Here is a 24,168-nt window from a genome sequence, read left to right as displayed (position 1 = left end):
GGGGGGTAGGCCCTGCACCCTGGGTAAGGATGCAGTACCCTGTGGCACCCTGATGTACTCAGGGGCGCCACATTTACTTCACTGAAGATTTCTTAGACTTGATACAATTGTAGCATTGTTCTGTCCCAGTTCTCATAGTCATTGACCGGCTCCTGTGAGTCCCATGCCGGCTGCTCATAGTTTCCAGGGATTCTTTGCTTGGAGAAGGGTCTCTGGCTGCAGACATCATCACCAAGTGTCCTTCTGGAAAAGGTGGAGGTCCTGGAAGAGCAGCCACCCCCCCACCCCCCCACGTGCTCCACAATCCCACCACTGCCCCATCCCACCACTGCTGGTGGAGAACAGGGATAGGGAACATTGTGATATGGGCTGGTCTGGGGTCTACAAACAGAGAAACCATTTTGAGGAGATCTGGTCTGGTTTCTCTACTAATTTATGGGGTCTTGGTTCTCTATTAGTTTAACGGTCTGATTGTCTCCTATTTTAAGGGGTCTGGTATAGGTTTCGTATTTATTTAAGGGATCTCGTTGGGGTTCTCTATTACTTTAGGGGTTTTCGGGTCTGGGTTCCCTCTTGCTTCAAAGGTTCTGGTCTGGGTTTCCTATTGCTTTAGGAGTGGCTGTCTAGGATGTCTATTAATTTAGGGAGATCTGATCTGTGTTCTCTATTACTTTAGGGGGTCTGGTCTGGGTTCTCTGTTACTTTAGGACATCTGGTCTAGGTTCTCTATTACTTTAGGGGGTCTAGCCTGGGTTCTCTATTATTTTAGGGGACTGGTCTGGTTTCTCTGTTACTTTCAGGCATCTGATCTGGGTTTGTATGAGATTAGCAGGACAAGTGTGGATTTTTTACTAGCTTAAGAGGTCTGATCTTGGTATCCTGTTAGTTTCGGGGGTATTCATTTTCGGGAAGTCTGAGGGGCTTTCTGTACTTTTTGTGATTGCACAATGTTGCAGTTGTGTGCTCCTCACTTTCAGGGGACACCACTATGGAGAGGGGGGCCCAGAACTGATGTTTCCAGCACTTTCTATTCCTGTTTTTCTGTTGCACAGTCAGACACGATCATCCTGAGTCTGCAGAACGCTGCACCCCATCCTGCAGATCTGATTATTTTTCTATTAAATATTGTCCTTTATAAGAAAATTCCCCCCAAATTCTTCTGCACCGCAGCTTTTTTTATAAGCCTTCTCTACTTCTGAGATTGCAGGGTGACACCCACAGTCGCCCGTATAACAGATCAATGTGGACACCCCTTATTCACACTGGTTACAAAAAAAGTGCTCTGACACACTGTAACGAATCTGCACCTGTTGCGAACATTTGAAGAGAATTGGAATGGGTTAACAGGTGAAATGTTGGTCGTTCGCAGTCTCAGCACAGTCACCGGTTCATCCCGTCAGTCACATCCTCCACCCAGTGCCCCCGGCTACACCGGCAGGGATGGGGAGGCTTCCAGCACTGTCACAGAGCTTCTTTCCCACGGTGCAACATGCTGCAACTAGTCTCACTCGCACACCCGAAACTAGAGGACTCGGGAAGTAAAAATCAGATGCTAACTGTGTGACGGTATATGCAGGCACTACATATGCCGCGGTGTTTGGATTAGACATCAAATTGGATATACTGTTTGCACAGATGCACTGTATGATGCCCCCACATAGTACTATGCCCCCATATGATGCCCCCAAACAATTCTAAGCCTCGATATGATGTCCCCACACAGTATTATGCCCCCATATGATACCACCACACAGTACCAAGGCTCCATATGATGCCCCCCACACAGAACTATACCCCAATATGATGCCCCAACACAGTATTATGCCACCATATGATGTCCTGATGTCCCCATACAGTATTATGCCCCCATATGATGTCCTGATGTCCCCATACAGTATTATGCCCCCATATGATGCCCGCAAACAATACTATGCCTCCATATGATGCCCCCACACAGTATTATGCCGCCATATGATGCCACCACACAGTAACAAGGCTCCATATGATGCCCCCCCCCACACAGTACTATACCCCAATATGATGCCCCAACACAGTACTATGCCCCCATATGATGCCCCCACACAGTACTAGTCCCCCTTTTGCTGCCCCCACACAATACTAAGCCTCCATATGATGTCCCCATACAGTATTATGCCTCCATATGATGCCCCCACACAGTATTATGCCCCCATATGATGCCACCACACAGTAACAAGGCTCCATATGATGCCCCCCCACACACTACTATACCCCCAATATGATGCCCCAACACAGTACTATGCCCCCATATGATGCCCCCACACAGTACTAAGCTTCCATATGATCCTCCCACACAGTACTATACCCCCATATGATGCCCCCCCACAGTATTATGCTTCCTTATGATGCCCCCACACAGTATTATGCCCCATATGATACTTCCACACAGTATTATGCCCCATATGATGCCCCCACACAGTATTATGCCTCCATATTAGACCTCACACAGTACTATGCCACCCTATTAGGCCTTCACACAGTATTATGCCCCCATATTAGGCCCCCATACAGTTTTATGCCCCTGTATGATGCTCCCACACAGTATTATGCCCCCATATTAAACCCCCACACAGTATTATGCCCCCTTATGATGCTCCCACACAGTATTATGCCCCATATTAAACCCCCACAGAGTATTATGCCTTCATATTAGGCCCCCACAAAGTATTATGCCCCCATATGATGCTCCCACACAGTATTATGTCCCTGTATGATGCTTCCTTACAATTCTAATCCCTATATAATGCTCCTACACAGCATTAGGCCCCCATATGATGCTCCCACACACTGTTATGCCCCCACACAGTATTATGCCTTCATATGATGCCCCCACACAGTATTATGCCTTCATATGATGCCCCCACACAGTATTGGTCCCCCATATTAGGCCTCCACACAGTATAATGCCACCATAGTAGGCTCCCGCACAGTATTATACCCCCTTATGATGCTCCCACACAGTATTATGCCCCAATATTAGGCCCCCAAAGTATTATGCCCCTAAATTAGACCCCCACACAGTATTATGCCCCCGTATGATGCTCCCACACAATTCTAACCCCCCATATGATGCTCCCACACGATATTATGCCCCCATATGGACCTATTCTCTGCTTTTTTGCTGTATCTGTTCCTAGCGTCAGTCACAGGTTCGCAACTCTAGCACCAATCCTTGGATGGCATGGGTAAATAGTGTGATGGGGAGCTAACAGCTCCTTACCATCACCTATCAAACTGCCCAAAAGATACATATAATATTAAAAGTGGGACTTACTACCCACTTCTACGGATAACGGATAGAGGGACAACTCCCAATCCAGGACTGCTCTGCTGGATATGGCATGGATTTGAGCAGCACATTAGAGGTGCTCCCTGGATGGGAAACTATAGGGTATACAATATAGCTCCTATATTGTATATATGGGCACTTGGTCTGACTGAGGCAATGTATCGGGCAGACTCCGACTAAAGGACTATATATGGGGACCGTGTATATAAAGTTTTCTTGCTGAGCACATCATAGGTCGGGGCGACTTGGATACTCTCATTAATTATACCTCCAAAAGACATGGATGAAGGGATTTGATTCCAGCAAATGTAATATTTCCATCCATGACATCTCTTCAATGGTCTCATCCTGGTGGAGGTGGAGTTCTCCTTTAAGATATCAAATCTGCAAAAACAGCAAATGCTTCCAACAGAAACCAGAACTGTTTACTATAAAGTGCGGAGGAGAAGCAGAACTGGTCCAGCGGGTATATAAGGAGAGGTCGCCATCACGTGTACAGACAGAAGACGCTGCACGTCCCGGAGGAGAGGAGGTACGACGCCGAGGAAGACGGAAGATGGAAGAAGGAAGAAAGAAGAATTTAATATTTTTTCCATTTTTAAATTACTTTCTTCTTCTTCGTTTAATTCTGGCCAAAAAATCCCCCTCCCTTTTTTTTCTTAGAAAAGTCTGTGCATTTTTATGTAAGTTGTTTGTTACTTGATATTTTTTTTTTAGAATTTCTATTTATTCATTTGATTGATAATTTTCACTTTTTTTTGATAAATTTTACTTTCTGACTGTGTTAAAATTAATTTTCATTTCTTCTCATAAATTTCTATTTCTTTTTATTATTTATGATTTTTATATATATATATATATATATATATATATATATATATTATTTTTTTAATTTTTATTTTTATTTTTTTATTTTTTTAGTATCATTTTATAAAAAATAATGTTAACTCCTTATTGTCTAGATCTCATTTATTATATTATGTTTTAACTTTTTTTCCCCCCCATAAATTCTTTATTTTTAACTATATTACAATGAGTTTTCATTTCTTAATTCATTTTATAAAGTTAATCTTTAATTATTTTTTATTTGTGATGAGCAATATTTCCTTTGAGATTCCTTCTGTTCCTGTCATATGTCAGCGATCTGATGGATACATGAAAGATACAGAAATATTGTATTTTCAGTTCCGTGGGGTATAATCATTATTATAGGGGTTCTCTAGCCTGATGATATTGATGACCAATCCTCGGGGCGGGTCATCATTAGATCAATGGCTGATAATCTGTAATCTCATAAGAAACTTCTTAATTCAGTTTAACAGGTGGATCCCAATGTATCTACAGTATGTCTCTGATGTGAGATACTGTCTGCTGAGCCGTGTATCTAATCCTCTCCTGTGTGATACTGTCTGCTGAGCTGTGTATCTAATCCTCTCCTGTGTGATACTGTCTGCTGAGCTGTGTATCTAATCCTCTCCTGTGTGATACTGTCTGCTGAGCTGTGTATCTAATCCTATCCTGTGTGATACTGTCTGCTGAGCCGTGTATCTAATCCTATCCTGTGTGATACTGTCTGCTGAGCTGTGTATATAATCCTATCCTGTGTGATACTGTCTGCTGAGCTGTGTATCTAATCCTATCCTGTGTGATACTGTCTGCTGAGCTGTGTATCTAATGCTATGTTGTGATACTGTCTACTGAGCCATGTATCTAATTCTGTCCTGTGTGATACTATCTGCTGAGCCATGTATCTAATCCTATCCTGTGCGATACTGTCTGCTGAGCTGTGTATCTAATCCTATGTTGTGATACTGTCTGCTGAGTTGTGTATCTAATCCTATGTTGTGATACTGTCTGCTAAGCTGTGTATCTAATCCTATCCTGTGTGATACCGTCTTCTGAGCCCTGTATCTAATCCTCTCCTGTGTGATACTGTCTGCTGAGCTGTGTATCTAATCCTATCCTGTGTGATACTGTCTGCTGAGCTGTGTATCTAATCCTCTCTTGTGTGATACTGTCTGCTGAGCTGTGCATCTAATCCTCTCCTGTGTGATACTGTCTGCTGAGCTGTGCATCTAATCCTCTCCTGTGTGATACTGTCTGCTGAGCCATGTATCTAATCCTCTCCCGTGTGATACTATCTGCTGAGCTGTGTATCTAATCCCTATCGTGTGTGATACTGTCTTATGAGATGTGTATCTAATCCCTATCCTGTGTGATACTGTCTTCTGAGCTGTGTATCTAATCCTATCCTGTGTGATACTGTCTGCTGAGCTGTGTATCTAATCCTATCCTGTGTGATACCGTCTGCTGAGCCCTGTATCTAATCCTCTCCTGTGTGATACTGTCTGCTGAGCTGTGTATCTAATCCTATCCTGTGTGATACTGTCTGCTGAGCTGTGTATCTAATCCTCTCTTGTGTGATACTGTCTGCTGAGCTGTGCATCTAATCCTCTCCTGTGTGATACTGTCTGCTGAGCTGTGTATCTAATCCTCTCGTGTGATACTGTCTGCTGAGATGTGTATCTAATCCTCTCCTGTGTGATACTGTCTGCTGAGCCATGTATCTAATCCTCTCCCGTGTGATACTATCTGCTGAGCTGTGTATCTAATCCCTATCGTGTGTGATACTGTCTTATGAGATGTGTATCTAATCCCTATCCTGTGTGATACTGTCTTCTGAGCTGTGTATCTAATCCCTATCCCGTGTGATACTGTCTGCTGAGCTGTGTATCTAATCCTATCCTGTGTGATACTGTCTTATGAGATGTGTATCTAATCCCTATCCTGTGTGATACTGTCTTCTGAGCCGTGTATCTAATCCTTTCCTGTGTGATACTGTCTGCTGAGCTGTGTATCTAATCCTATGTTGTGATACTGTCTGCTGAGCTGTGTATCTAATCCTATGTTGTGATACTGTCTTCTGAGCTGTGTATCTAATCCTATCCTATGTGATACTGTCTTCTTAGATGTGTATCTAATCCCTACCCTGTGTGATACTGTCTGCTGAGCGGTGTATCTAATCCTATCCTGTGTGATCCTGTCTGCTGAGCTGTGTATCTAATCCTCTCCTGTGTGATACTGTCTGCTGAGCTGTGTATCTAATCCTATCCTGTGTGATACTGTCTGCTGAGCTGTGTATCTAATCCTCTCCTGTGTGATACTGTCTGCTGAGCGGTGTATCTAATCCCTATCCTGTGTGATACTGTCTGCTGAGCGGTGTATCTAATCCCTATCCTGTGTGATACTGTCTGCTGAGCGGTGTATCTAATCCCTATCCTGTGTGATACTGTCTGCTGAGCCGTGTATCTAATCCCATAATTCATTTTCAGAATTTACTGCCTTATAATAAAGTTTTGCACTTTGTGTTGTTTTCTCGCAGCCTCTTGTGATTATTTTCGGCGTCTTCTTCTTCGGGAGTTGCCCTGTAAGCAATTCTCTTTTCTCTGCTGCGGAGTCTGAGCTCTTCTAATCTTTACTCTGCGGCGGCAGCCGGGACATGCTGGGGGTTGTAGTTCTACACTACTGCAGGGTCACAAGTTAGAGACCGGGGTTATACAGAATAATATATAAACTGCTCAAAGGACAATTCCATAAGATATGAAAGAGGAAAGTAATGGTGAGACAAAGGAGTCCAGAACACAGCACAGACCTCTCCTGCCCTCATAGACTGATACAATGTATCTTATATTATTATTATTATTATTATTATTATTATTATTATTATTATTATTATTATGATTATAAGTCTGGGGAGAATTGGTTACACTGGATACAAATGTAACAATCCTCACGTTTATTGGACTTTCTAATTATATATATATATATATATATATATATATATAGTCACTGACAGCAAGCAGTGATCATAAAAAATTGGGAAAAATCAAAATACAAAGTCTACTAGATAATAATAATAATAATGATGATAATAATAATAATAATAAAAAACATAAAAAAAATATAATAATAAACATGTAATAATAATAATAAACATGATAAAAATAAATATAATAATCATAATAAAATAAATGTAATAATAAACATATAATATTATTATATTATATTAATATAACTATAATAAACATAATAAAATAAATGCAATAAAGGATGTTAACAAAATATAATAAACATATAATAATGTAATTATAATATAAATATAATAAGCATAATTAAACATAATTAAAAAATAATATTAATCTAATAAGCATAATTAAAATGAATCTAATAATAAGCATAATAATATAAATATAATAATATAAATATAATAAACATATAATATAAATAATAAAAACATAAAAATAAAATATAATAAAGCGTAATAAAAAATAAATATAAAACATATGATAATAAAAAATAAATCTAATAATAAACATAATAAAAATAAATATATAAATAGGATAAGCATAATATAAATAAATCTAATAAACATAAAATAATAAGCATAATAATAATAAATCTAATAATTAACATATAATATACATATAATAATAATTAATAATAATGACAATATTTATTTGTATTATTATTATTATTATTTAATTGTGCGCTGATTAAAAGAGCGCTCCAGGCATACCATACCTATGGAGCACAGATTTTTTTTTTCCATTTTGTCTGTCCCTTTAAGATAGATAATAAAATCTCCTTTAAAGTTGTGAGATTCCCGCGTTCTAGTAGGCCCGTGCAGGATGTAGAGGCGGCGTCTCTGGATATGGCGTCAGTGTGATGCCATCTGGTGGAGCCCAAACCCGTGTGTCGTTGCCAGCGCCGTCCATCTCATCACACCGCCTCTACTAAACGTCCTCAAAGCCGATCCGAACTTCTCAAACCAGTTGGGTAGGTGACTTTGTTGTGGTGACATAAATATTATTCCGTAAATATTCCCCTTCCCCGTGTGTATATATATATATATATTTATATATTATGATGGACGGCACGCGCGTCCTGCACGTGAGTCACCGCAAAAATAACCATTTTCATTTGCAATTTAAAGATTTTATCCTGGAGCACAAACAGCAGGTAAATAAGGAAAATGATCAAACATCGGTGATAAAATTATTACTCAGCAAAATGAAAGCGCCGCCATCTTGTAATATTGTGCGAGGTCCGAGGTGACGGGACGCGGCTCACACCCAGTAATTATGACTTATAGATGCTTCATAAAGGCACAAGATGACAAATTCTCACACCCTGGATAATGAGGCAGGCGAGTGTGTGTATATATATATATATATATATATATATATATATATATATATATATAGACACATGTGTATACTGTATTCACGGGGAGGAGTGATGGAGGAGGGGAGGGGCGTAGCGCACAAGGACTCTTGTAGATAGACACAAAATATCTCAGATTATATCATCACGATCTGTGTAATATTATGCATATACCTGTATATTCATACACACGCGCAACCTGTATACCCCCCATATAACCGGTATACCTCTATATAACCTCACATACCTCCATATTACCTGTATACCTCTATATAACCTCACATACCTCCATATAACCTGTATACCTCTATATAACTTCCCATACCTCCATATAACCTGTATACCTCTATATAACCTACATACCTCCATATAACCTGTATACCTCTATATAACTTCCCATACCTCCATAGAACCTGCACACCTCTATATAACCTCATATACCTCCATGTGACCTGTAAACCTCCATATAACTTGTATACCGCTATATAACCTGTATACTTCCATATACTCTGTATACCGCTATATAACTTCACATATTTCCATATAAGCTGTATACGTCTATATAACCTCACATACCTCCATATAAGCTGTATACCTCTATATAACCTGCATTTCTCCATATAATCTGTATACCTCTTTATAACCTCACATAACTCTATATAACCTGTATACCTCTATATAACCTCACATACCTCTATATAACCTCATATACCTCCATATAACCTGTATAACTCTATATAACCTGTATACCTCTATATAACCTCACATACCTCCATATAACCTGTATACCTCTATATAACCTCATACACCTCCATATATCTTGTATACCTCTATGTAACCAGTATACCTCCATATACTGTGTATATTGTTATGTAACTTCACATACCTCCATATAAGCTGTATAACTCTATATAACCTGCATTTCTCCATATAACCTGTATACCTCTTTATAATCTCACATACCTCTATATAACCTCATATACCTCCATATAACCTGTATACCTCTATATAACCTGTATACCTCTATATAACCTGTATACCTCTATATAACCTCACATACCTACATGTAACCTGTATACCTCTGTATAAGCTCACATACCTCCATACAACCTCTATGCCTCTATATAACATTATATACCTCTATATAACCTGTATATCTCCAAATAAGCTCACATACCTCCATATAACCTGTATACTTCTATATAATCTCACATACCTCCATATGACCTCACATACCTCTATATAATCTGTATACCTCCATATAACCTCACATACTACCATATAACCTGTATACTTCTATATAACCTCACATACCCCCATTTAAGCTGTATACCGCTATATAAGCTCACATATCTCTATATAATCTGAGAAGGGGGTTGTCAGATATATAAACAACATTATACATATATATATATATATATATATATATATATATATAGATATACATATATATATATATATATATATATACACACTTGCAAAATACACATAAATAGGTACTGAAAATCCCAGTATAGTGTGTATGTGCTGCACCGTGCGACCGGACCCTCGGTAAGAACAACAACAAGAAAAAAAAGGGGCAAAAGAACCGAGATGGGTCACAAGATATATTTTATTTTATTGGTCAAAAAACAAACAAATCAAACAAACAAACAAAGTATATGGCAATACAGGTATGTGGCAGAGAGGCTGCCAAAAAGAAGAGGGCATTGTACATGGCCCCACTGTGCAAAATACACTAATAATACTAAAAGAGTTAAGTGATAAGAGAATAGTAATATCTGCAGTTATCAGAAGAGATGTAAATGGATACAAAGGCATAAAATACATTAATAATACAAATATCAATGCACAGGACCACACCGGGAATATAAGGGGAGGTCAGTCCATTGCTGCACAATATATAGGAGGTCCCTGATTATTCTCACCTTGAGAGCCACATCCGGCTCAGATAGGGGGGTCACAAGCCACATCCAGAGCCCCCATTCTAACCCACGGGGAACATGTGCAGACAAAACAATAATCCGGACCCTACAAAAAGTAATATACATAGATAATGTGCAATATCCAAAGAAAAAGGAATCCACACAGGACATAAAGCAGTAGAGCTAAGTGGTATCATAACATTATCATACGGAGCAGGAACGAAAAGTGATAAGATGATGAAGTGTCAGTGCATAGATATATCCAGAAGGGGAAGCATCACATAAATACATATAAATGCACTTTGAAAACATGTAATGACAAGTGGAAAGGTATAATCAAACTTTATCATCGAATAGTAAAGAACCTGGTGAAATACACAGGAGACGTTCCCACAATGGACATGTTCCGGCCTGCCATTGTCATGTTTATTATGCACCTGTATTCATTTAGAGGGATGTCAAACTCAAATACACAGAGGGCCAAAGTTAAAAACTTCGACAAAGTCATGGACCCCACATAGCCCCTCCATTCAGAATAGTGAGCCCCACATAATCCCCCATTCAGAATAATGGGTCCATATAGCCCTCCATACAGAATAATGGGCCCCACATAGCCCTCCATACAGAATAATGGACCCCACATAGCTCTCCATACAGAATAATGGACCCCACATAGCCCTCCATACAGAATAATGGCCCCACATAGCCCTCCATACAGAATAATGTGCCCCACATAGCCCTCCATACAGAATAATGGCCCCCACTTAACCCACCATACAGAATAATGGGCACCACATAGCCCTCCATACAGAATAATGGCCCCACATAGCCCTCTATACAGAATAATGGACCCCACACAGCCCTCCATACAAAATAATGGACCCCACATAGCCCTCCATACAGAATAATGGGCCCCACATAGCCCTCCATACAGAATAATGGCCCCACATAGTCCTCCATACAGAATAATGGACCCCACATAGCCCTCCATACAGAATAATGGCCCCACATAGCCCTCCATACAGAATAATGGGCCCCACATAGCCCTCCATACAGAATAATGGCCCCACATAGCCCTCCATACAGAAAAATGTGCCCCACATAGCCCTCCATACAGAATAATGGCCCCCACTTAACCCACCATACAGAATAATGGGCACCACATAGCCCTCCATACAGAATAATGGCCCCACATAGCCCTCTATACAGAATAATGGACCCCACACAGCCCTCCATACAAAATAATGGACCCCACATAGCCCTCCATACAGAATAATGGCCCCCACATAGCCCTCCATACAGAATAATGGACCCCACATAGCCCTCCATACAGAATAATGGACCCCACATAGCCCTCCATACAGAATAATGGACCCCACATAGCCCTCCATACAGAATAATGTGCCCCACATAGCCCTCCATACAGAATAATGGCCCCCACTTAACCCACCATACAGAATAATGGGCACCACATAGCCCTCCATACAGAATAATGGGCCCACATAGCCCTCCATACAGAATAATGGGCCCCACATAGCCCTCCATACAGAATAATGGGCCCCACATAGCCCTCCATACAGAATAATGGGCCCCACATAGACCTCCATACAGAATAATGGGCCCCACATAGCCCTCCATACAGAATAATGGGCCCCACATAGACCTCCATACAGAATAATGGGCCCCACATAGCCCTCCATACAGATAATTGGGCTCCACATAGCCCTCCATACAGAATAATGGGCTCCACATAGACCTCCATACAGATAATTGGGCCCCACATAGCCCTCCATACAGAATAATGGGCCCCACATAGTCCTCCATACAGAATAATGGCCCCACATAGTCCTCCATACAGAATAATGGGCCCCACATAGTCCTCCATACAGAATAATGGGCCCCACATAGCCCTACATACAGAATAATGGGCCCACACATAGCCCTCCATACAGAATAATGGGCCCCACATAGCCCTACATACAGAATAATGGGCTCCACATAGCCCTCCATACAGATAATTGGGCTCCACATAGCCCTCCATACAGAATAATGGGCTCCACATAGACCTCCATACAGATAATTGGGCCCCAAATAGCCCTCCATACAGAATAATGGGCCCCACATAGCCCTCCATACAGATAATTGGGCCCCACATAGCCCTCCATACAGAATAATGGGCCCCACATAGCCCTCCATACAGATAATTGGGCTCCACATAGCCCCCCATACAGAATAATGGTCCCACATAGCCCTCCATACAGAATAATGGGCCCTACATAGCCCTCCATACAGAATAATGGTCCCACATAGCCCCCCATACAGAATAATGGTCCCACATAGCCCTCCATACAGAATAATGGGCTCCACATAGCTCTCCATACAGAATAATGGTCCCACATAGCACTCCATACAGAATAATGGGCCCTACATAGCCCTCCATACAGAATAATGGGCCCCACATAGCCCTCCATACAGAATAATGGGCCCCACATAGCCCTCCATACAGAATAATGGGCCCCACATAGTCCTCCATACAGAATAATGGGCTCCACATAGCCCTCCATACAGAATAATGGGCCCACATAGCCCTCCATACAGAATAATGGGCTCCACATAGCTCTCCATACAGAATAATGGGCTCCACATAGTCCTCCATACAGAATAATGGGCCCACATAGCCCTCCATACAGAATAATGGGCCCACATAGCCCTCCATACAGAATAATGGGCTCCACATAGCCCTCCATACAGAATAATGGGCCCCACATAGCCCTACATACAGAATAATGGGCCCACACATAGCCCTCCATACAGAATAATGGGCCCACATAGCCCTCCATACATAATAATGGGCCCCACATAGTCCTCCATACAGAATAATGGGCTCCACATAGCCCTCCATACAGAATAATGGGCCCACATAGCCCTCCATACAGAATAATGGCCCACATAGCCCTCCATACAGAATAATGGGCCCCACATAGCCCTCCATACAGAATAATGGGCGCCACATAGCCCTCCATACAGAATAATGGGCCCCACATAGCCCTCCATATAGAATTATGGGCCCCACATAGCCCTCCATACAGAATAATGGGCTCCACATAGCCCTCCATACAGAATAATAGGCCCCACATAGCCCTCCATATAGAATTATGGGCCCCACATAGTCCTCCATACAGAATAATGGGCCCCACATAGCCCTCCATACAGAATAATGGCCCCAAATAGCCCTCCATACAGAATAATGGGCCCCACATAGCCCTCCATACAGAATAATGGGCTCCACATTGCCCCCCATACAGAATAATGGGCCCACATAGCCCTCCATACAGAATAATGGGCCCACATAGCCCTCCATACAGAATAGTATGCTCCACATAGCCCTCCATACAGAATAATGGGCCCACATAGCCCTCCATACAGAATAATGGGCCCCACATAGCCCTCCATACAGAATAATGGGCTCCACATAGCCCTCCATACAGAATAATGGGCCCCACATAGCCCTCCATACAGAATAATGGGCCCCACATAGCCCTCCATACAGAATAATGGGCCCACATAGCCCTCCATACAGAATAATGGGCCCACATAGCCCTCCATACAGAATAATGGCCCCACATAGCCCTCCATACAGAATAATGGGCCCACATAGCCCTCCATACAGAATAATGGCCCCACATAGCCCTCCATACAGAATAATGGGCTCCACATAGTCCTCCATACAGAATAATGGGCCCCACATAGTCCTCCATAGAGAATAATGGCCCCATATAGCCCTCCATACAGAATAATGGGCCCCACATAGCCCTCCAAACAGAATAATGGGCCCACATTGCCTTTCATACAGAATAATGGCCCCACATAGCCCTCCATACAGAATAATGGGCTCCACATAGCCCTCTATACAGAATAATGGGCCCCACATAGCCCTACATACAGAATAATGGGCCCCACATAGCCCTCCATACAGAATAATGGGCCCCACATAGTCCTCCATACAGAATAATGGGCCCCACATAGCCCTCCATACAGGATAATGGGCCCCACATAGCCCTCCATACAGAATAATGGGCCCCACATAGCCCTCCATACAGAATAATGGCCCCACATAGCCCTCCATACAGAATAATGGCCCCACATAGCCCTCCATACAGAATAATGGCCCCACATAGTCCTCCATACAGAATAATGGCCCCACATAGCCCTCCATACAGAATAATGGCCCCACATAGCCCTCCATACAGAATAATGGCCCCACATAGTCCTCCATACAGAATAATGGGCACACATAGCCCTCCATAAAGAATAATGGCCCCCACTTAACCCACCATACAGAATAATGGGCACCACATAGCCCTCCATACAGAATAATGGCCCCCACTTAACCCACCATACAGAATAATGGACCCCACATAGCCCTCCATACAGAATAATGGCCCCACATAGCCCTCCATACAGAATAATGGACCCCACATAGCCCTCCATACAGAATAATGGACCCCACATAGCCCTCCATACAGAATAATGGGCCCCACATAGCCCTACATACAGAATAATGGGCTCCACATAGCCCTCCATACAGATAATTGGGCTCCACATAGCCCTCCATACAGAATAATGGGCTCCACATAGACCTCCATACAGATAATTGGGCCCCAAATAGCCCTCCATACAGAATAATGGGCCCCACATAGCCCTCCATACAGATAATTGGGCCCCACATAGCCCTCCATACAGAATAATGGGCCCCACATAGCCCTCCATACAGAATAATGGGCCCCACATAGCCCTCCATACAGATAATTGGGCTCCACATAGCCCCCCATACAGAATAATGGTCCCACATAGCCCTCCATACAGAATAATGGGCCCTACATAGCCCTCCATACAGAATAATGGTCCCACATAGCCCCCCATACAGAATAATGGTCCCACATAGCCCTCCATACAGAATAATGGGCTCCACATAGCTCTCCATACAGAATAATGGTCCCACATAGCACTCCATACAGAATAATGGGCCCTACATAGCCCTCCATACAGAATAATGGGCCCCACATAGCCCTCCATACAGAATAATGGGCCCCACATAGCCCTCCATACAGAATAATGGGCCCCACATAGTCCTCCATACAGAATAATGGGCTCCACATAGCCCTCCATACAGAATAATGGGCCCACATAGCCCTCCATACAGAATAATGGGCTCCACATAGCTCTCCATACAGAATAATGGGCTCCACATAGTCCTCCATACAGAATAATGGGCCCACATAGCCCTCCATACAGAATAATGGGCCCACATAGCCCTCCATACAGAATAATGGGCTCCACATAGCCCTCCATACAGAATAATGGGCCCCACATAGCCCTACATACAGAATAATGGGCCCACACATAGCCCTCCATACAGAATAATGGGCCCACATAGCCCTCCATACAGAATAATGGGCCCCACATAGTCCTCCATACAGAATAATGGGCTCCACATAGCCCTCCATACAGAATAATGGGCCCACATAGCCCTCCATACAGAATAATGGGCTCCACATAGCCCTCCATACAGAATAATGGGCACCACATAGCCCTCCATACAGAATAATGGGCACCACATAGCCCTCCATACAGAATAATGGGCCCCACATAGCTCTCCATACAGAATAATGGGCTCCACATAGTCCTCCATACAGAATAATGGGCCCACATAGCCCTCCATACAGAATAATGGGCCCACATAGCCCTCCATACAGAATAATGGGCTCCACATAGCCCTCCATACAGAATAATGGGCCCACATAGCCCTCCATACAGAATAATGGGCCCACATAGCCCTCCATACAGAATAATGGCCCCACATAGACCTCCATACAGAATAATGGGCTCCACATAGCCCTCCATACAGAATAATGGGCCCCACATAGCCCTCCATACAGAATAATGGGCTCCACATTGCCCCCCATACAGAATAATATGCTCCACATAGCCCTCCATACAGAATAATGGCCCACATAGCCCTCCATACAGAATAATGGGCCCCACATAGCCCTCCATACAGAATAATGGGCGCCACATAGCCCTCCATACAGAATAATGGCCCACATAGCCCTCCATACAGAATAATGGGCCCCACATAGCCCTCCATACAGAATAATGGGCGCCACATAGCCCTCCATACAGAATAATGGCCCACATAGCCCTCCATACAGAATAATGGGCCCCACATAGCCCTCCATACAGAATAATGGGCCCCACATAGCCCTCCATACAGAATAATGGGCGCCACATAGCCCTCCATACAGAATAATGGGCCCCACATAGCCCTCCATACAGAATAATGGGCGCCACATAGCCCTCCATACAGAATAATGGGCCCCACATAGCCCCCCATACAGAATAATGGGCCCCACATAGCCCTCCATACAGAATAATGGGCGCCACATAGCCCTCCATACAGAATAATGGGCGCCACATAGCCCTCCATACAGAATAATGGGCCCCACATAGCCCTCCATACAGAATAATGGGCCCCACATAGCCCTCCATACAGAATAATGGGCGCCACATAGCCCTCCATACAGAATAATGGGCCCCACATAGCCCTCCATACAGAATAATGGGCGCCACATAGCCCTCCATACAGAATAATGGGCCCCACATAGCCCTCCATACAGAATAATGGGCGCCACATAGCCCTCCATACAGAATAATGGGCCCCACATAGCCCTCCATACAGAATAATGGGCCCCACATAGCCCTCCATACAGAATAATGGGCGCCACATAGCCCTCCATACAGAATAATGGGCCCCACATAGCCCTCCATACAGAATAATGGGCCCCACATAGCCCTCCATACAGAATAATGGGCCCCACATAGCCCTCCATACAGAATAATGGGCGCCACATAGCCCTCCATATAGAATTATGGGCCCCACATAGCCCTCCATACAGAATAATGGGCTCCACATAGCCCTCCATACAGAATAATAGGCCCCACATAGCCCTCCATATAGAATTATGGGCCCCACATAGTCCTCCATACAGAATAATGGGCCCCACATAGCCCTCCATACAGAATAATGGCCCCACATAGCCCTCCATACAGAATAATGGGCCCCACATAGCCCTCCATACAGAATAATGGGCTCCACATTGCCCCCCATACAGAATAATGGGCCCACATAGCCCTCCATACAGAATAATGGGCCCACATAGCCCTCCATACAGAATAATATGCTCCACATAGCCCTCCATACAGAATAATGGGCCCACATAGCCCTCCATACAGAATAATGGGCCCCACATAGCCCTCCATACAGAATAATGGGCTCCACATAGCCCTCCATACAGAATAATGGGCCCCACATAGCCCTCCATACAGAATAATGGGCCCCACATAGCCCTCCATACAGAATAATGGGCCCACATAGCCCTCCATACAGAATAATGGGCCCACATAGCCCTCCATACAGAATAATGGCCCCACATAGCCCTCCATACAGAATAATGGGCCCACATAGCCCTCCATACAGAATAATGGCCCCACATAGCCCTCCATACAGAATAATGGGCTCCACATAGTCCTCCATACAGAATAATGGGCCCCACATAGTCCTCCATAGAGAATAATGGCCCCATATAGCCCTCCATACAGAATAATGGGCCCCACATAGCCCTCCAAACAGAATAATGGGCCCACATTGCCTTTCATACAGAATAATGGCCCCACATAGCCCTCCATACAGAATAATGGGCTCCACATAGCCCTCTATACAGAATAATGGGCCCCACATAGCCCTACATACAGAATAATGGGCCCCACATAGCCCTCCATACAGAATAATGGGCCCCACATAGTCCTCCATACAGAATAATGGGCCCCACATAGCCCTCCATACAGAATAATGGCCCCACATAGCCCTCCATACAGAATAATGGCCCCACATAGCCCTCCATACAGAATAATGGCCCCACATAGTCCTCCATACAGAATAATGGCCCCACATAGCCCTCCATACAGAATAATGGCCCCACATAGCCCTCCATACAGAATAATGGCCCCACATAGCCCTCCATACAGAATAATGGACCCCACATAGTCCTCCATACAGAATAATGGGCACACATAGCCCTCCATAAAGAATAATGGCCCCCACTTAACCCACCATACAGAATAATGGGCACCACATAGCCCTCCATACAGAATAATGGCCCCCACTTAACCCACCATACAGAATAATGGACCCCACATAGCCCTCCATACAGAATAATGGCCCCACATAGCCCTCCATACAGAATAATGGACCCCACATAGCCCTCCATACAGAATAATGGACCCCACATAGCCCTCCATACAGAATAATGGCCCCCACTTAACCCACCATACAGAATAATATGTCCAACATAGTCCTCCATACAGAATAATGGGCTCCACATAGTCCTCCATACAGAATAATGGGCCCCACATAGCCCTCCATACAGAATAATGGGCTCCACATAGCCCTCCATACAGAATAATGGGCCCCACATAGCCCTCCATAAAGAATAATGGCCCCCACTTAACCCACCATACAGAATAATGGGCACCACATAGCCCTCCATACAGAATAATGGCCCCCACTTAACCCACCATACAGAATAATGGACCCCACATAGCCCTCCATACAGAATAATGGCCCCACATAGCCCTCCATACAGAATAATGGACCCCACATAGCCCTCCATACAGAATAATGGACCCCACATAGCCCTCCATACAGAATAATGGCCCCCACTTAACCCACCATACAGAATAATATGTCCAACATAGTCCTCCATACAGAATAATGGGCTCCACATAGTCCTCCATACAGAATAATGGGCCCCACATAGCCCTCCATACAGAATAATGGGCTCCACATAGCCCTCCATACAGAATAATGGGCCCCACATAGTCCTTCATACAGAATAATGGTCCCACATAGCCCTCCATACAGAATAATAGCCCCACATAGCCCTCCATACAGAATAATGGACCCCACATATCCCTCCATACAGAACAATGGGCCCACATAGCCCTCCATACAGAATAATGGGCCCACATAGCCCTCCATACAGATTAATGGGCCCCACATAGCCCTCCATACAGAATAATGGGCCCCACATAGTCCTCCATACAGAATAATGGGCCCCACATAGCCCTCCATACAGAATAATGGGCCCCACATAGACCTCCATACAGAATAATGGGCCCCACATAGCCCTCCATACCGAATAATGGGCCCCACATAGCCCTCCATACAGATAATTGGGTTCCACATAGCTCTCCATACAGAATAATGGGCCCACATAGCCCTTCATACAGAATAATGGGCCCCACATAGTCCTCCATACAGAATAATGGACCCCACATAGCCCTCCATACAGAATAATGGGCCCCACATAGCCCTTCATACAGAATAATGGGCCCCACATAGCCCTCCATACAGAATAATGGGCCCCACATAGCCCTCCATACAGAATAATGGGCCCCACATAGACCTCCATACAGAATAATGGGCCCCACATAGCCCTCCATACAGATAATTGGGCTCCACATAGCTCTCCATACAGAATAATGGTCCCACATAGCCCTCCATACAGAATAATGGGCCCCACATAGCCCTCCATACAGAATAATGGGCCCCACATAGCCCTCCATACAGAATAATGGGCCCCACATAGCCCTCCATACAGAATAATGGGCCCCACATAGACCTCCATACAGAATAATGGGCCCCACATAGTCCTCCATACAGAATAATGGGCCCCACATAGCCCTCCATACAGAATAATGGGCCCCACATAGCCCTCCATGCAGAATAATGGTCCCCACATAGCCCTCCATACAGAATAATGGGCCCCACATAGTCCTCCATACAGAATAATGGGCTCCACATAGCCCTCCATACAGAATAATGGGCCCACATAGCCCTCCATACAGAATAATGGGCCCACATAGCCCTCCATACAGAATAATGGGCTCCACATAGTCCTCCATACAGAATAATGGGCCCACATAGCCCTCCATACAGAATAATGGGCTCCACATAGCCCTCCATACAGAATAATGGGCCCCACATAGTCCTCCATACAGAATAATGGGCCCACATAGCCCTCCATACAGAATAATGGGCCCACAAAGCCCTCCATACAGAATAATGGGCTCCACATAGCCCTCCATACAGAATAATGGGCCCACATAGCCCTCCATACAGAATAATGGGCTCCACATAGCCCTCCATACAGAATAATGGGCCCACATAGCCCTCCATACAGAATAATGGGCCCCACATAGCCCTCCATACAGAATAATGGGCCCCACATAGCCCTCCATACAGAATAATGGGCCCCACATAGCCCTCCATACAGATAATTGGGTTCCACATAGTCCTCCATACAGAATAATGGCCCCACATAGCCCTCCATACAGAATAATGGGCCCACATAGACCTCCATACAGAATAATGGGCCCCACATAGCCCTCCATACAGAATAATGGGCCCACATAGCCCTTCATACAGAATAATGGGCCCCACATAGCCCTCCATACAGAATAATGGGCCCCACATAGCCCTCCATACAGAATAATGGGCCCCACATAGACCTCCATACAGAATAATGGGCCCCACATAGCCCTCCATACAGATAATTGGGCTCCACATAGCCCTCCATACAGAATAATGGGCCCCACATAGCCCTCCATACAGAATAATGGGCCCCACATAGCCCTCCACACAGAATTATGGGCCCCACATAGTCCTCCATACAGAATAATGGGCCCACATAGCCCTCCATACAGAATTATGGGCCCCACATAGCCCTCCATACAGATAATTGGGCTCCACATAGCCCTCCATACAGAATAATGGGCCCCACATAGACCTCCATACAGAATAATGGGCCCCACATAGCCCTCCATACAGATAATTGGGTTCCACATAGCTCTCCATACAGAATAATGGGCCCACATAGCCCTTCATACAGAATAATGGGCCCCACATAGCCCTCCATACAGAATAATGGGCCCCACATAGCCCTCCATACAGAATAATGGGCCCCACATAGACCTCCATACAGAATAATGGGCCCCACATAGCCCTCCATACAGAATAATGGGCCCCACATAGACCTCCATACAGAATAATGGGCCCCACATAGTCCTACATACAGAATAATGGGCCCCACATAGCCCTCCACACAGAATTATGGGCCCCACATAGTCCTCCATACAGAATAATGGGCCCACATAGCCCTCCATACAGAATTATGGGCCCCACATAGCCCTCCATACAGAATAATGGGCCCCACATTGCCCTCCATACAGAATAATGGGCCCCACATAGCCCTCCATACAGAATAATGGGCCCCACATAGCCCTCCATACAGAATAATGGGCCCCACATAGTCCTCCATACAGAATAATGGGCTCCACATAGCCCTCCATACAGAATAATGGGCCCACATAGCCCTCCATACAGAATAAAGGGCCCACATAGCCCTCCATACAGAATAATGGGCTCCACATAGCCCTCCATACAGAATAATAGGCCCCACATAGTCCTCCATACAGAATAATGGGCCCACATAGCCCTCCATACAGTATAATGGGCCCACATAGCCCTCCATACCGAATAATGGGCTCCACATAGCCCTCCATACAGAATAATGGGCCCACATAGCCCTCCATACAGAATAATGGGCTCCACATAGCCCTCCATACAGAATAATGGGCCCACATAGCCCTCCATACAGAATAATGGGCCCCACATAGCCCTCCATACAGAATAATGGGCCCCACATAGCCCTCCATACAGAATAATGGGACCCACATAGCCCTCCATATAGAATTATGGGCCCCACATAGCCCTCCATACAGAATAATGGGCCCCACATAGCCCTCCATACAGAATAATGGGCCCCGCATAGCCCTCCATACAGAATAATGGTCCCCACATAGCCCTCCATACAGAATAATGGGCCCCACATAGTCCTCCATACAGAATAATGGCCCCACATAGTCCTCCATACAGAATAATGGTCCCACATAGCCCTCCATACAGAATAATAGCCCCACATAGCCCTCCATACAGAATAATGGACCCCACATATCCCTCCATACAGAATAATGGGCCCCACATAGCCCTCTATACAGAATAATGGGCCCACATAGCCCTCCATACAGAATAATGGGCCCACATAGCCCTCCATACAGATTAATAGGCCCCACATAGCCCTCCATACAGAATAATAGCCCCACATAGCCCTCCATACAGAATAATGGCCCCCACATAGCCCTCCATACAGAATAATGGGCCCCACATAGCCCTCCATACAGAATAATGGGCCCCACATAGCCCACCATACAGAATAATGGCCCCACATAGTCCTCCATACAGAATAATGGGCCCACATAGCCCTCCATACAGAATAATGGGCCCACATATCCCTCCATACAGATTAATGGGCCCCACATAGCCCTCCATACAGAATAATGGGCCCCACATAGCCCTCCATACAGAATATTGGGCCCCACATAGCCCTCCATACAGATAATTGGGTTCCACATAGCTCTCCATACAGAATAATGGGTTCCACATAGCCCTCCATACAGAATAATGGGCTCCACATAGCCCTCCATACAGAATAATGGGCCCCGCATAGCCCTCCATATAGAATTATGGGCCCCACATAGTCCTCCATACAGAATAATGGGCCCCACATAGCCCTCCATACAGAATAATGGGCCCCACATAGCCCTCCATATAGAATTATGGGCCCCACATAGCCCTCCATACAGAATAATGGGCCCCACATAGCCCTCCATACGGAATAATGGGCCCCACATAGCCCTCCATACAGAATAATGGGCCCCACATAGCCCTCCATACAGAATAATGGGCCCCACATAGCCCTCCATACAGAATAATGGCCCCACATAGCCCTCCATACAGAATAATGGGCCCCACATAGCCCTCCATACAGAATAATGGGCTCCACATTGCCCCCCATACAGAATAATATGCTCCACATAGCCCTCCATACAGAATAATGGGCCCACATAGCCTTCCATACAGAATAATGGGCCCCACATAGCGCTCCATACAAAATAATGGGCTCCACATAGCCCTCCATACAGAATAATGGGCCCCACATAGCCCTCCATACAGAATAATGGGCCCCACATAGCCCTCCATACAGAATAATGTGCCCCACATAGTCCTCCATACAGAATAATGGGCTCCACATAGCCCTCCATACAGAATAATGGGCCCACATAGCCCTCCATACAGAATAATGGGCCCACATAGCCCTCCATACAGAATAATGGCCCCACATAGCCCTCCATACAGAATAATGGGCTCCACATAGCCCTCCATACAGAATAATGGGCCCCACATAGTCCTCCATAGAGAATAATGGCCCCATATAGCCCTCCATACAGAATAATGGGCCCCACATAGCCCTCCATACAGAATAATGGGCCCACATTGCCTTTCATACAGAATAATGGCCCCACATAGCCCTCCATACAGAATAATGGGCTCCACATAGCCCTGTATACAGAATAATGGGCCCCACATAGCCCTCCATACAGAATAATGGGCCCACATAGCCCTCCATACAGAATAATGTGCTCCACATAGCCCTCCATACAGAATAATGGCCC

The 24,168-nt window shown here is 44.7% G+C and overlaps 1 protein-coding gene across 1 annotated transcript in view; it reads right to left on the bottom strand.

Moving 5' to 3' along the window:
- PERCC1 (proline and glutamate rich with coiled coil 1) overlaps positions 1–10,506 on the bottom strand; it is a 29,683-nt gene extending 19,177 nt beyond the window's left edge. Inside the window, exon 1 of the mRNA XM_075319476.1 lies at positions 10,480–10,506. The gene's annotated coding sequence lies outside the window, so the exon portion shown is untranslated. The remainder of the gene's footprint in view (positions 1–10,479) is intronic.
- Positions 10,507–24,168: the final 13,662 nt, after the last annotated feature.

This window comes from Anomaloglossus baeobatrachus, chromosome 7 (genome assembly GCF_048569485.1).
Source record: "Anomaloglossus baeobatrachus isolate aAnoBae1 chromosome 7, aAnoBae1.hap1, whole genome shotgun sequence".
NCBI lineage: Eukaryota > Metazoa > Chordata > Amphibia > Anura > Aromobatidae > Anomaloglossus > Anomaloglossus baeobatrachus.
The sequence above is the reverse complement of the archived record's forward strand: the minus strand, read 5'-3'. Positions and strand labels throughout refer to the sequence as shown.